Source organism: Oryctolagus cuniculus, chromosome 15 (genome assembly GCF_051225735.1).
Source record: "Oryctolagus cuniculus isolate XC-2025 breed Fujian yellow rabbit chromosome 15, ASM5122573v1, whole genome shotgun sequence".
NCBI lineage: Eukaryota > Metazoa > Chordata > Mammalia > Lagomorpha > Leporidae > Oryctolagus > Oryctolagus cuniculus.
Genome location: NC_142881.1, coordinates 2005044 through 2020729, shown reverse-complemented (window position 1 = coordinate 2020729; position 15686 = coordinate 2005044).

Here is a 15686-nt window from a genome sequence, read left to right as displayed (position 1 = left end):
CCTTACAGTGGCCCAGACAGAAGTGACCTCTTTCCCGGGCCACCCACGCTGAGTCCGAGTAAGTGTGGAGCGTGCCGAGAGCTGCCGCCGTGTGCTTCCCGTCTCTTGGTTCCGGTAGCTGTTGGCTGCTCCGGTGGGTTATGGGCCGGGGGCGTGTCCGTGTACACGGATGAGTTCCTTGGCTGATTTCGGCAGGTGTGTTTTGTGAAGTCGCCTGTCATATTTTTCTCACGAGTGGGTTTTTCGTTGAGTCCGTCCCTGTAGAAAGCATGTCAGTCCTCGCTCTGGTCTTGAGTCCCAGGGACAGGTGTTCACAGCAGAGGGGACGGTGTTGTTTGGGTAGTGCGGTGCTCCTTGGGTGTCTGGGGTGGGAGGGGCCTTCCTGACGGGTGCCTGGTGGAGGGTCGGCAGCCCTGGCTGTGCTGGACTCCACCGTGCCGTGGGCAGCGGCGCCCTGGTCCTGACGGGTGCCGGGTGGGGGGTCGGCAGCCCTGGCTGTGCCGGACTCCACCGTGCCGTGGGCAGCGGCGCCCTGGTCCTGACGGGTGCCGTGTGGGGGGTCGGGGCAGCCCTGGCTGTGCCGGACTCCACCGTGCCGTGGGCAGCGGCGTCCTGGGGCTCCGCTAGGGCAGCTCCGCCAGCCTCTCCAGCTCCCAGTTCTGTGGGGATCGAGTTCGCTGGTGCCGCCCGAGGCCTGCGGGAGCGGGAGTGGGGGGCGGGGCGGGGCGCAGGCGCTCTGAGGCTGGCTGCTGGGGGGCCGTGGCTGCCTGTCCACTTGGAAAGCCAACCTCACGTGGTCAGCACTGCCTTTTACAAAGGCTCCTGCCGGGAGCCCGTGAGACGTCGTGTGTGTGTGTGTGTGTGTGTGTACCTGGAATAACTCCTACAGAATCGGTGTCTGCTTAGCGCAGATAAACCTTGCAGGGGTAGACTTTAAAATTCTGATTCCACTTTGCAATCAGAGATGGAAGGGTAACACCGACGCAAGAGGCCAGCAAGGTGGTGACCTTGTCGCAGGTGAGGAGCATGGCTTGGAGCTGGAGCTTCCATCCAGGGCCAGGTGGTCCCTGGACCTCACGTGCCTCTCCCACGAGGCTACCCGTCAGCCGTGTGGTGCGTGCTGGCTGGGGTTTGTGCCCTCTCAACGCCTCTGAGACTGGCTTATCCTGTGAGAGCAGCCGAGGGCCGCACTTGGAGATGGGCTCCCCATGTCCTGTTGGCTGGGACGTCAGCCCTGCAGGGGGCAGTCCCGACCTTGCTCATGGCCTCCCTGTGAACTCCAGGTCCTCTTGGGCCATCTGGACTGATCGTTCACCCGCTTAAGAAGTTAAAAAGGCCACCGGGCTGTTTTCATCCTCAAAAAACAGGAGTTTGTGGCTGAGGCTGATTTCAAGGCAGCTGTTTGTACAGCTGGAGCTCTCGCCTGAGGTGGGCAGTTCCGCCTGTGTCCCCTGTGTCCAGGCTGTATTTTCCTGGGAGGCAGCAGGGACGGCTCCAGTAGCTGGGTCCCTGCCGCCCTCGGGCGAGGTCCAGGCTGAGTTCCAGGCCCCCGGCTTTGTCCTGGCCCGGCCCAGGCTGGTGGAGACAGGGAGTGAACCAGCAGATGGGAGATTTTTCTCTGTCTCTTCGTCTCCCCCAAAAAAACCCTGAAAGAAGTAAAAGTTAAACAGATCAGGAGCGTAAGTTTGATTAGTTCTGAAGCAGCCGCAGTGCGTCCTGTGTTTGTGCCCGGGAGCCTGCCCTGTGGCACAGAAGGTTAGACCTCCTATGGTGCCCGCATCCCACATGGGCGCCAGTTTGTGAGACCCGGCCATTCTACTTCCAATCCAGCTCCCTGCTAATGGCCAGGGGAAGCAGTGGGAGATGGCCCAAGTGCTTGGGCCCCTGCACCGTGTGGGGGACCTGGAAGAAGCTCCTGGCTCTGGTTCCAGCTCCTGGCTTCTGGTCGGCCCAGCCCTGGCCGTTGCAGCCATTTGGGGAGTGAACCAATGGATGGAAGATCCTCTCTCTCTGTCTCTCTCCCTCTCTTAACTGCCCTTCAAATAAATAAATCATTAAAGATGGCTGGCGCCGTGGCTCACTAGGCTAATCCTCCGCCTGCGGCGCTGGCACTCCCGGTTCCAGTCCCAGTCAGGGCGCCAGATTCTGTCCCGGTTGCTCCTCTTCCAGGCCAGCTCTCTGCTGTGGCCCGGGAGTGCAGTGGAGGATGGCCCAAGTACTTGGGCCCTGCACCCCATGGGAGACCAGGAGAAGCACCTGGCTCCTGGTTTCTGATCAGCACAGTGCGCCGGCTGTAGCAGCCATTTGGGGGGTGACCCAACGGAAGGAAGACCTTTCTCTCTAACTCTGCCTGTAAAAAAAAAAAAAAAAAAAAAAAAAAATCCTTAAAGAAAAAAAAAAGCTGCCCCCTGGCAGAGAAGCCCGGAACTGCAGGTGACAGCTGGTGTCTTAGCAGAATTCAAGCCTTTTTTTTCTAAGTAAGATCTAACTCTTTGCAGGTAAGTTTGTTTTTTAAAACTTACTGATGGGGCCAGTGCTGTGGTGTAGCGGGTAAAGCCGCCACTGAAGTGCGGGCAACCCATATGGACGCCGATTTGAGACCTGGCTGCTCCACTCCGACACAGCTCTCTGCTATGGCTTGGGAAAGCAGCAGCAGATGGCCCAAGTGCCTGGGCTCCTGCACCCGCGGGGGAGATCTGGAAGAAGCTCCTGGCTCCTGGCTTCAGATGGGTGCAGCTCCAGCTGTTGCTGCCATCTGGGGAGTGAACCAGCGGATGGAAAACCTCACGCGCTCTGCCTCTCTCTAACTCTGCCTTTCAAAAAATAAATCTTAAAAAAAAAAAAAATCTGAATGCTGGGAGTGGACACTCTCTAGAAGACTCAAGGATTTTCGGAATGGGCTCTGTCTCAGACAAGCTTCTGTGAGTGGCATTATCCTGGCTGCAGACCCTAGGGGGCACTCCCCTCACGGCTTTGTTGGGTGGACTTGAGGGACAGCAGGCGCTGGGCAGGGTGCAGGCTCCCTGGGCCCGGATTCAAAACCCTGGGGGCTGCGGCTGTGTAGGTGGAGCCGTGGTGCAGTAACTCGGGTGCACGGCTCAGGGCTGGGGCTTGGGGGGGGGTGGGGCAGACACCTGCGGGGGGGCTTCGAAGTGGCCGCGGCTGCACGTCTCGGTCAGCGCTGATCCTCTCCCCGGCCTGCGCCTGGGTAGGCCCTGCTGGAGCAGCTACTCAAGGAGCCCCCCACCCCCCACCCCAACTGGTGCTGTCCCCCGGTGAGGGCCAGTGCAGAACACGGGCGGCGTCGGCGCGGGGAGAAGGGACGTTAGGTATTTCTGTAGGAATTAAAAGTTTTCTGTGCCCGTGTTTTGTGCTTAGGAGAAAGGCAGAGGGGTGTGGGGTCCAGCTTCCCGCGGGACTGACTCCTGGCTGCAGCCCCAGCATAGCCCGGGCCCTTGGGAATGGACAGAGGCTGGGGCGTGGGCGGCTCACCCCCAACTCCTGAGTTCCCATGTCCTCCGAGCCCTCCCTCCCAGCTCCCTCTGTCTCTGATCTAGAAGGTTCCAGAGCGTTCGGCCTCGGGTGCAGGACGGCAGGGGCCCTCCCCGGTTTCGGGGTTACCTGGGCGCCTGGCGCTGGGCTTGCTCAGGTCGTGAGGGTCTTGTCCCAGGGTCGCAAAGCGGCCAGTGGACAGGACGTCATCTCGCACCTCCCGCTTGTCTTGGCGGCCCGGGCTCTGCAGGTCAGCACCGCGCCCCTCCGGGGGTCGCCCGCCTGAGTGTGCCCACGCCGTCGGGGCAGGTGCGGCCCGCGCGCAGAGGAGGGGGCTCCCCAGTGGACAGGCGCCCACGCCCCCAACACCGGGCCGCGGCGGCTTCAGGGCATCACACCTGCCTCTGCGAAGTCTCCGCGGGGCCCTGGCCCGCCTGGCCGTCCGTGTCCTCCCCGTAGGCGCAGCCAAGACCCGGCCCTTCAGGATGGCCCGCGGGCTTGCTCCACGCGGGGTGGGAAAGCGGGGCCTCCGGGCCCCCGCTCTCGAGCGGCGGACGCGGAAGTCGGACCGGCAGTCCTCGCCAAAGCCCCGCGCCCGCGCCTTCCCCGACCCCGCGTTCTCCGACGGGGAGACCCGGGAGCGGCGGCAGGCGGACGGACACTCGGGTCCCTCGGGCAGGCGGGGACCCGGGCGCCGAGCGTGGGGGCGGCAGAGGGGGAGGGGGCAGGGCGCGGGCGGGGCTCCCTGAGACCGGGCAGAGGGCTGGTGAGCCCGGCCACGCGCCGATACCGGCATTTCCCGACTGACCCGGGCCGGGGTCCCGCGGCTCGGCCGGCCCTCCTCCAGGGCCCGGCGCGCGGGGTGGCCGCCACGGCCCGTCGCCCGCGCGTGCGCTCTGGGGCCGGGGCCGGCGCGCTCGCTGGGTGGCGTCCCTGTCCCTGACCCTGACCGTGTAGCCGCGGGCCTGGGAACGCGCAGAGACGCCCCCGCTGTCTCCGGTCCCTTCCTGTCGCGAGGGACCAGGCCGGGCGCGAGCCCGCACATCGTCTGTGCCCCTAGCCTCGGTCTCCACGCATGGACAACGGCCCGGGCCGCGGGCCTCGGGCTCCGTCCAAGGCTGGACTCCCAGGTCAGCGCGCAGCACGCGGGGGCGGCCACGGTGGCTGCGGCGGCCGCGTGTGTCCACGCGAGGGCGCTGCGCTCTGCGTTCCTACCCGGCCGCTCGCCTGCAGAGGCGACCTCTGGGCGCCAGAGGGCGCGCGAGGACCGAGGAGAGCGCAGGGGCCAGGGACAGGGTGGGTGCAGGGCACGGGATCCTCTGTCCCGGCTCTTTTGCAGATTTTCTGCCTGAACGTTGTCCAGAGGGCACCGGCCAGGGGTGCGGAAGCCACTGTCGCCTGTAGCCCAGCCAAGGCGTTACCTGTTAGATCATGGGGCGGGAGGCTGGCGCCGGTCCATCTGGCCCTGGGTTTGCAGGTTTCCATCTGGCCTGGGCTGTGGCTGGGCCCTCCGGCATGGCCCAGGGCCTCCGGCAGCCCCAGGGACTCCAACACATGGGCACGGGGGCCCGGCCTCGCCCAGACCTCGGCTCTCTCCTGGGCTCCCGCAGCCCGCTCTGGAGCTGGGCTAGGCCCAGGGCCCAGGCTGTGAGTGACAGGGCTGCCTGGGCTGTGAGTGACAGGGCTGCCTCTTCGGGGACGGCCTCCCCCTCTCCCTCCCCCTCCCCAGTGGACTGGGATGAAGGTGGAGATAATCGTGATTTGTAAGATTAATAGGCTGTTCTTTCTGGAATAGTCCTAGGCTTATAGGAGGCCCGGGTGGGGGTCCGGGGCTCCATTGCGTTCTGCCTGTTTCCCTCGGCATCTCCGAGTCACCTGTGATTGACAGTGGGACGCATCACGGCAGCAGTGCCGGCACCCTGGCTCTCGCCTGCCCGTGCCGGGACCCCACGTGGCTGTGGTTGTCTCGAGGCCTTGCTGGGCTGCACAGTGTCCCAGGCCCAGGCCGTGGTGAGCTTGACCGTGGGGTGCTGGTCAGGAGGAAGCCTCTCGGTGGGCCCTGCCCAGCTCCTCCTCATGGCCAGGCTGGGGTCCCGGGTCAAGGGCCGTGTCGTTGGTCGCATGCAGGCTGCATGCTGTCCACGTGAGCAGTCACAGGCTGGTGTCCTTGGCCACCTGGGCTGAGGCAGGCTCACCAGAGCTGCCCCCAGTGGCCGGAGGGGCTGGGCCTGGGCGGGGCCTGCTCCCTGTGGGTGCTAATGACCCCTGGGGCACAGGTGTGGCTCCTGTGGGCATCCAGTGGCCTCGCTGAGCTGACAGGGACAGAGAGACCAAGCTGGAGCCCCCCGGGCCAGAGCCCTGCCCATCCAGCTGGAGGGCATTGCGGCCCCCATGATATGTTGTGCAGGCCTGCAGGGGGTTGGCTGGGGGCGGCAGGGACCTTCGGACAGATGGCCTGTCCCGCAGAACCAGGGACAGGTACCTGCGGGGCCCGGTCCCCTCTCCCGAGAGCACCCCAGACTCCCTGGACGGCTGCCTGTCAGGACAGGTGCCAGTGCCCTCATTAGCATGTCTGTCCCTGGGAAGGCATTGGCTTGGCAGTTAATAAAAGATTTTAATTAAAGAGTGAAGAGGCATTGCTGGCAAACTAGCCTTGTCCCTGAACTTGAGCGACCTGTCAGAGTTAAGAGCTGGCTTCATCTCCACGCACGCCTCACTGTTTGGGGGCGACTCCGCCCAGAGTCTGGGGGAGCACTGAGCACCCTGGGGGAAGTCGTCTTCCCTGTCTTCCCTCCCCCACCCGAAGCCCCCGGCAGCCACTGCTGTGCCTGCTTCTCAGTCTTGCCCATCGGCCACCCCGCCAGCCGCAGGTCCCGGTGCTGCCAGACACACCCCGGGCTGGCTGCCCGCAGAGCCGCCTGGTACCGAGGGCCTGCACTTGGGCTGTTCTGTGCCGTTCTCTGTGTGCCTGTCAGTGTGCCAGCCGAGAGCTGTGGCAACGCGCAACTGAGAAGTGACACAGACCTCCCCAGTACCTCGGGTCGGCTCCTGGCGCTGGTTGGCGTGGCGAGGAGGGTGCGCCAGCGGAGGAGTAGCCAGGAGCTGGCTCAGGCAGACGTGTGAGTGGTTACTGAAGTGAGGTGTGCGACTGCTGTGGCCCGGGCCACAGGACGGAGTGGCAGGTGACCCCGAGGGACCGGTGATGGACAGGCTCAGCCCTCGCCGTGCTCCCCGGGGCTGCACGGCCTGGCTGTCTCTCACTGAGCCCTTCCCTGCCTGCTGTGACTCGAAGCAGCCCGAGGACCTGGCTGCACCCACTCGCCCCTTCCCGGGCGGGGCCCTGAAGCAGAAGCAGGGACTTCCCTGGACCCCAGGAAACTGGCTGTGTGCGTGGGGTGTCGCGCTGTTCCCGGGAGGGGAAAGGTGGCCCTGGCCTCCCCGTCTGTCCTGACCCCGGGGGCTGCTGCCTGGGGCTCTGTCTGCCCTGCAGGTCAGGGTTAGGGAGCCGTGGCAGGCTGGGTCTGTGCTGGTGTCCCCCGGCCACTCGGCACCCTCGGGCTGGGCCTTTGCTTCCACTGTGCCTGCCAGCACCCCTTTCCCCCAGGGCTGGCTCCACCCAGGCCCGAGGCTCCACCCTGCCCATGAATGCCGGTATCTGCACTGGTCAGTCGACCATGCGGGGAGCCAACATTATGGCTCTGGGGCCACGAGGCTGAGGTCCATCTGGAGTCCACATGGGCTGGACCTTAGCCCCACAGTGATGGGAACCCTGTGGGCTCCTGGCAAGGGAGGGGTGATGGCACCAAGAACTGGCCTGGGCCACAGGGTGGGGCTGCCGCAGAGCTGGCCTTGGGAGGCTGGGCAGAGCCCAGGGGCAGGCCAGCTGGACAGGCGGTGGCTGAGCCGGGGCAGGAGGGACAGAAGCGACAAAGAGGCTGGATCCCAGGTGGGGGCCGGGGGCACTCTGGGCTGTGCTGGCGAGGGGTGGCGAGGGGGTGTCAGCATCCCTGAGGCCACCCTCATCCTGTGTCCTGCCGATGGTCTGGAGGGGCCGGCGTGGGCCAGGCCTTCTCTGCTGTCTGTGGGTCCCCTGTCATCACCTTCCTGGTGGCACCGCAGGGATTCTGGGCCAGGGCTGCACTGCTGCTTCTGCTGTGCTGGCTGCTCATGGAGCTGACAGCTGGGGTTGTCACTCCTGGGTGGGGGACAGGGGCCCTGCAGGACACCATGGGGACAGGGGACGTGGCCGGTGGCAGAAGGGCCCTGAGGCTGAGCTCATCTGGCATTGTCCTGCCTCACCCTGCCCTCCTGCCAACAGTGCTGTGGGGTGGGCTGAGCACCAGCTGACCCTGGAGGGGGTCACATGGACCTGGAAGAGGAGGGGGTGTCCGCTGTCCCCCACACTCCTTTGTGTCCTCTGGAATTGGGGTCAGTGCAGCATCTTCTCCAGGTGTCACCCATGTAAGGAATGAGCAGAGAGAATCCTTCGTTAGCAAGTGAAAATGGGGACTGCCTGCCTGCCCAGGGCTGAGACCTTTCTTAGGAGAGATTATTCGACTGGGAAAGGGATAAGGCTGCTACCAGCTCCTCCACAAATGGTGGCAGTGGGGAGTGGTCTCCGAGCTGTACTGGGGCTCTTCTGTTGAGTAGAAGCTGGGGAGGGGCCTCACCTGGTGCAGGTGTCTCACTGGTGCAGGTGTCTCACTGGTACAGGGGTCTCACTGGTGCAGGTGTCTCACCTGGTGGAGGTGTTTCACCTGGTGCAGGTGTCTCACTGGTACAGGGGTCTCACTGGTGCAGGTGTCACCTGGTGCAGGTGTCTCACTGGTGCAGGTGTCACCTGGTGCAGGTGTCTCACTGGTGCAGGGGTCTCACTGGTGCAGGGGTCTCACCTGGTGAAGTTGTCTCACCTGGTGCAGGTGTCTCACCTGGTGGAGGTGTTTCACCTGGTGCAGGTGTCACCTGGTGCAGGTGTCTCACTGGTGGAGCTGTCTCACCTGGTGCAGGGGCCTCACCTGGTGCAGGTGTCTCACTGGTGCAGGTGTCACCTGGTGCAGGTGTCTCACTGGTACAGGGGCCTCACTGGTGCAGGGGTCTCACCTGGTGGAGCTGTCTCACCTGGTGCAGGTGTATCACTGGTGGAGGGGTCTCACCTGGTGCAGGGGTCTCACCTGGTGGAGCTGTCTCACCTGGTGGAGGTGTCTCACCTGGTGCAGGGGTCTCACCTGGTGCAGGGGTCTCACCTGGTACAGGGGCCTCACTGGTGCAGGGGTCTCACCTGGTGGAGCTGTCTCACCTGGTGCAGGTGTCTCACTGGTGCAGGGGTCTCACCTGGTGGAGCTGTCTCACCTGGTGGAGCTGTCTCACCTGGTGCAGGTGTCTCACTGGTGCAGGGGCCTCACCTGGTGCAGGGGCCTCACCTCACATACTCACACAGGTGCATTACTGGGCAGGTGCTGGGCTGTGCTTTCCAGCCAAGGGTGGTGGGGTCTTTCCTCCCAAGCACCAAGGACACGTAATGAGACCAAGTTGCTCACTAAGAATCGTGCTGGGAGCAAGTTTGCCACCCGTGTGAGAATGTGCGTCCTTGACTTCAGACCTAGCTGAAATGGTAGAATGTGTGTCCTTTCCCCTCAGCCCTTGCAGCCCTCCCAGAAAAGAGTTCTGCTTTCCCCTTAACCTACAGGTGGGGAAAGGAAACCCTGGGCCCGGCGGGGCGCTGGCGGAGGACGCTGCCCTCGTGAGGCGCTCACTGGCGCTGGACGCAGCCTGAGGAGCAGGCTGGCCTCGTTAGCATTAAGGGCTGGAGCAGCGCGGAGGAGGAGCGGTGGCGAGTTGATGGAAACGGCTCTTACCTGGGGGATGCGTTCCACGGTGCTTTTCCATACACAGGAATCCAGAAATCCTGGTGCTCCTACGCACCCCCTCACTGTTAGCTGTGGATTCTGGGAGGCCAGGTCACGGCGAAGCGCTGCCACCCAGCCCCAGGCTTCGGCGTGGGTGCTGGGTCTTCTCGCTCAGTCTGACGGCCGGGCGGTGGCCGGGGACTGCAGATGGCCACTCGGACGCTCACCGTGCTTTGTGTCTCAGAGGCAGAGGCTCTCAGCGTGGACCTCACTGAGGAGTAAGACGGCAGGACCGCCGGGGGTCCCCGCAGGTGCAGGCAGCCGCCTGGACAGCGCGCTGACCGCTGCCTTGCTCTGCACCCGGGCAGATGGCGTGTTTCGAAACAGCTGCGTGGGGGGTAGGCTCATGGCGCCACCTGCGGGCCTGCCAGAGTTTCCTCTCGCCCTCCTCCAAGCAGGCAGCTGCCTCCAGTGGCCCGGGGGATGTCCAACAGGAAGGGGCGAAGGCGGGGAGTCTCTGGCTTCCGGGGTCGTGGACCCGGGGTGGTGGTGGATTTCTAAGTGGAGTTTCCAACCTACTATCCGTCTTCTAGTGCACTAAAATGCAGCATTGAGGGGTGGGAGTGGTTTGGGGTGTAGCAGTTTGAGGGGAGCAGGGGAAGAGGGGAGGGGGAGAGGGCCGCTCCTGCTACATAGGATCCTTGGTGATGGAAGAGGGAGGGGACCAGGGATCCCCTAGATGGTCTGGATGGTGGAGGACCCCAAGGAGATGGGAGTGGTTGGACCCCAGGCAGAAAGAATCCTGTGGGCACAGCAGGGGCACCCCAGGAATGCTGAGACGCTGAGGGGTGCCTTCCTGCCGACATCGGGCTCCGTGCGGCAGGGACGCCCCAGGAGCGCAGGAGGAACCATTCCATCCAGTCACAAATTCTCGTGAGCGCGTGCGTGTCCACGCACAGGCGTCTCGCCTCTGTCTGCCGGCCAGGGCTGGGGCTGGGCCTGGGGCCGGGGCCGGGGCCGCTGCTCTGCCTAGGTGAGGTCCCGGCTGTACCTGGGCCACCAGGTGGTCCCTGGAAAGTGGAGCTGGTGTCCCCGGCGGTACTGCGGTGAGCCTGGGGTGCCCTGGTGGGCTTGGGAGCGGGGAGCGGGGAGGAGGTTTGTGCCCACCCACAGGGAGAGAGGGGACCCACAGGGGAGGAGGCCCTGGGCTGAGAAGGAGCCAGGGGCCCACAAAGAGGCCTGGGGCTGCTGTGGGCGCAGGGGCAGCCCGTGGGGCCTGGCGGCCAGGGTGGGGGCAGCACGAGGGCCAGCTCCCTCAGCAGGGTCCCCAGAGACCGAGGTCGTCTTCCCCGCGAGCAGCCGGCGTCTCCCGGTTTCATCAGGAGAATCTCGAACCCCGTCTGCTGGGTCAGCTCAGAAGCTGCTCTTGGCCATGGGCGTGGCCCCAGAGGACCCACGCCTGGTGCTGTGCCACCAGGCCTGCTGCGGGCCCCAGAGCTGCCCTTCCCGTCCGGGTGCTTCGCACCTTGCCGCAGCCTTGCTGGCTCAGGGCTGCTTCCGTGTGTAAAATTTCGTTTGCCTGTGGTGCTCTGTGGCCCTAAAGGCAGGGCCTCTGACAGTGCTGTACAGGGGCACAAACAGGCCGGGCACAAGGACCAGTCCCACTGGGTCCCACTTAGGTGGGCTTCCTGGAGGCGTCAGCGCCACAGAAACAGAGTTGGGGGTGTGGGAGGCCGAGGGCAGGGAGATGGGGAGCGGGTGTTGCGTGGGGACAGGGTTTCAGCATGGGGGTGGAAGCTCTGATGGCGGGATCCGCAGGTCCACTGTTCACAGACGGCGGGGCTTTCCCGAGGGGCAGCGAGGTGGGTGCCGAGGGCCCTGCCCAGAGGGGCGGCCAGCTGGGCGTGCTGGGTCCTGACACCCACGAGAGGTCAGGAGGCCGGGCAGGCAGGCTGGCCCCTGGCGCCAGAGCTGTGCCCTCGCTGCTGCCCGCCACGCTGGGCTCTGGGGTACAGGTTCCTGGCCCCGGTTGTGATGTTGGGGAGCCTTCCAGGCTGAGCTGGGGTTACCAGCAGTGCTGAGGGCATCGGCTGAGGCCCCAGTGTCCTGGGAGCTGGCCCTGTCCCGCTGCAGGGGAGGTGGGCAGGCCCATGCCTGGGCAGAGCAAGCGTGTGGCTCTTCACCGGGACCACTCACTCAGGGGAGAGAGGACGGAGGGGCCAGAACCCAAGGGTGGGGGCTGCTGCACGGACCGCAGAAGAAAAAGTGGAGCAGCCAGGACTAGACCCAGCGCCCAGAAGGGATGCTGGTGCCACAGGCAGTGGCTTTACCTGCTGCCCACAAAGCCAGCCCTGAGGATCGTGGGTTTGTATCCAGAAGTCTTAGGTTCTTCTCTCCAGATCGTGCCTGGGTCTCTGTGGACGACGTCTCACTCTTTCCTGGTGTTTCCGTTTGTCTTAGGAGCGACGGGGCGGGGGCGGGGCTGCCCAGGGCCAGCCGGAGGCTTCCTCGGGCGTCTGGCACCAGCGAGGTCTCCAGTGGCTCACAGAGAGCTGGAACTCAGGGCAGGGATTTTTGTTTGTTTGTTTAGATTTATTTGTTTGTTTGAAAGGCAGAGCGAGAGCGAGAGTGAGAGTGAGAGCGAGACAATGATATCTTCCATCCTCTGGTTCACTCCCAAATGGCCACCACGGCCAGGGCTGGGAGCCTGGAACTCCACCTGGTCTCCCAGGCGCGTGGCAGGGGCCCAAGCCCCCGGGTCTTCATCCACGGCCTTCCCAGGTGCGTTAGCGGGAGCTGGAGCAGAAGCAGAGCAGCTGAGACACAAACCAGGCTCTCCATCATGGGATCCGGCGTGGCAAGCAGTGGCTTCACCCACCCTGCCACAGTGCCGGGCTGGGGCAAGGTGTGTGTCTCTGCTCCCAAAGCCGCCCTCGCCCCTGCTCCCAAGGCCGTCCTCGCCCCTGCTCCCAAGGCCATCCTCGCCTCTGCTCCCAAGGCCGCCCTCATCCCTGCTCCCAAGGCCGGCCTCACCCACCCCTGCGTCCCCTTCCGCTGGCAGCACAGAGCTTGGGAGCAAGAATGGGTGGACAGGTGCCTATTCAGGGACCCACGGGCAAGCCTGCACTGGACGGCCGCTCTGCCCTCTGTCGTGGTTCCTGTCTGATGGTGGTGTCTGAGCCCTCTGTCGTGGTTCCTGTCTGATGGTGGTGGCGTCTGCCCTCTGTCGTGGTTCCTGTCTGATGGTGGTGTCTGAGCCCTCTGTCGTGGTTCCTGTCTGATGGTGGTGGTGTCTGCCCTCTGTCGTGGTTCCTGTCTGATGGTGGTGTCTGAGCCCTCTGTCGTGGTTCCTGTCTGATGGTGGTGGTGTCTGCCCTCTGTCGTGGTTCCTGTCTGATGGTGGTGGTGTCTGCCCTCTGTCGTGGTTCCTGTCTGATGGTGGTGTCTGAGCCCTCTGTCGTGGTTCCTGTCTGATGGTGGTGGTGTCTGCCCTCTGTTGTGGTTCCTGTCTGATGGTGGTGTCTGAGCCCTCTGTCGTGGTTCCTGTCTGATGGTGGTGGCATCTGCCCTCTGTCGTGGTTCCTGTCTGATGGTGGTGTCTGAGCCCTCTGTCGTGGTTCCTGTCTGATGGTGGTGGTGTCTGAGCCCTCTGTTGTGGTTCCTGTCTGATGGTGGCGTCTGAGCCCTCTGTTGTGGTTCCTGTCTGATGGTGGTGGTGTCTGCCCTCTGTCGTGGTTCCTGTCTGATGGTGGCGTCTGAGCCCTCTGTCGTGGTTCCTGTCTGATGGTGGTGGTGTCTGCCCTCTGTCGTGGTTCCTGTCTGATGGTGGCGTCTGAGCCCTCTGTCGTGGTTCCTGTCTGATGGTGACGTCTGAGCCCTCTGTGGTGGTTCCTGTCTGATGGTGGTGGTGTCTGAGCCCTCTGTTGTGGTTCCTGTCTGATGGTGGTGGTGTCTGCCCTCTGTCGTGGTTCCTGTCTGATGGTGGTGGCATCTGCCCTCTGTCGTGGTTCCTGTCTGATGGTGGTGTCTGAGCCCTCTGTCGTGGTTCCTGTCTGATGGTGGTGGTGTCTGCCCTCTGTCGTGGTTCCTGTCTGATGGTGGCGTCTGAGCCCTCTGTCGTGGTTCCTGTCTGATGGTGGTGGTGTCTGCCCTCTGTCGTGGTTCCTGTCTGATGGTGGCGTCTGAGCCCTCTGTCGTGGTTCCTGTCTGATGGTGACGTCTGAGCCCTCTGTGGTGGTTCCTGTCTGATGGTGGTGGTGTCTGAGCCCTCTGTCGTGGTTCCTGTCTGATGGTGGTGGTGTCTGCCCTCTGTGGTGGTTCCTGTCTGATGGTGGTGGCGTCTGCCCTCTGTCGTGGTTCCTGTCTGATGGTGGTGGCATCTGCCCTCTGTCGTGGTTCCTGTCTGATGGTGGTGTCTGAGCCCTCTGTCGTGGTTCCTGTCTGATGGTGGTGGTGTCTGCCCTCTGTCGTGGTTCCTGTCTGATGGTGGTGGTGTCTGCCCTCTGTCGTGGTTCCTGTCTGATGGTGGTGGTGTCTGCCCTCTGTCGTGGTTCCTGTCTGATGGTGGCGTCTGAGCCCTCTGTCGTGGTTCCTGTCTGATGGTGGTGGTGTCTGCCCTCTGTCGTGGTTCCTGTCTGATGGTGGCGTCTGAGCCCTCTGTCGTGGTTCCTGTCTGATGGTGGTGGTGTCTGCCCTCTGTCGTGGTTCCTGTCTGATGGTGGCGTCTGAGCCCTCTGTCGTGGTTCCTGTCTGATGGTGACGTCTGAGCCCTCTGTGGTGGTTCCTGTCTGATGGTGGTGGTGTCTGAGCCCTCTGTCGTGGTTCCTGTCTGATGGTGGTGGTGTCTGCCCTCTGTGGTGGTTCCTGTCTGATGGTGGTGGCGTCTGCCCTCTGTCGTGGTTCCTGTCTGATGGTGGTGGCATCTGCCCTCTGTCGTGGTTCCTGTCTGATGGTGGTGTCTGAGCCCTCTGTCGTGGTTCCTGTCTGATGGTGGTGGTGTCTGCCCTCTGTCGTGGTTCCTGTCTGATGGTGGTGGTGTCTGCCCTCTGTCGTGGTTCCTGTCTGATGGTGATGGTGTCTGCCCTCTGTCGTGGTTCCTGTCTGATGGTGGCGTCTGAGCCCTCTGTCGTGGTTCCTGTCTGATGGTGGCGTCTGAGCCCTCTGTTGTGGTTCCTGTCTGATGGCGGTGTCTGAGCCCTCCTCCCAGTGCATTTCCCACTGACTTAGATGTCCTCACATTCGGGATTCCACCATCTGTGGTTCTTGGCGGCCAGGTTCTGTAGCTTGTTCCCGCTGACCCCGCTGGCTCCTGCTGACTGCTTGTTCCCGTGTGAGGTCTGCAGTTTAGTTCCACGGGGCTTTGTGAATCCTGGGTTTAGGCGAATCCCTCACACTGGCTTCTGCAGTGCCCTGGGCACCCCGACCTGGGGCTGCTCTGTGTGGGTTTCCCAGAGCCCACGGCCGTGCAGCTGAAGGACCGAGCCCCTCAGTTCTCACAGGAAGCCTTTCCCCGGCCCAGTCCGGCCTCCCTTCCTCCCCCCACCCCGATTCTGAGGACCTCTCCCCAGCATTGCACCAGGGAGGCCGGAGGGGACCCAGGCGCTGTCTCTCGTCCCCAGAGACCCGAGGACCCTCCCTGTGAATCTCCGGCTCCCTGACATCCCCCTTAGCATCCCGTGAGCTCGGTGCATGTCTGAGGGAGATCTATCTGTGTGTGCACTCAGCCCTGTAGGGTCTGTGCTGGGAGACCCCCGGAGCTGCCCGGCACACTGGCGGAGGGGCCGCGCCTCGCCCGTTTTCAGGGCCGTGTTACTGCCACTGTGCCCTCGACAGCTCACCTCACCCCACGCCGTGAACACACCAGCTCCATGGGAGGACAGCATGGGCCGTTCATCCTCCCATCCCCCAGGGGAGGAAACAGGTCGCAGCAGGTAGGTGGGCACCCGGGGCCCCAGTCGCTACTGTACTGGGGACCCTGCGGCCTGTTGGAGGGACTGGGGCCAGCAGAGGTTCCTGATCGGGAAAGTGCTGCTCTGTGGAGGCGGTGAGGTTGCGACCAGGCTGATGCCGGGGTCCTGGGGTCCTGTCTGACTGTGTGCAGGCAGCTGAGGGTCCTGGGGTCCTGTCTGACTGTGTGCAGGCAGCTGAGGGTCCTGGGGTCCTGTCTGACTGTGTGCAGGCAGCTGAGGGTCCTGGGGTCCTGTCTGACTGTGTGCAGGCAGCTGAGGGTCCTGGGGTCCTGTCTGACTGTGTGCAGGCAGCTAAGGGTCCTGGGGTCCTGTCTCACTGTGTGCAGGCAGCTGAGGGTCCTGGGGTCCTGTCTCACTGTGTGCAGGCAGCTGAGGGTCC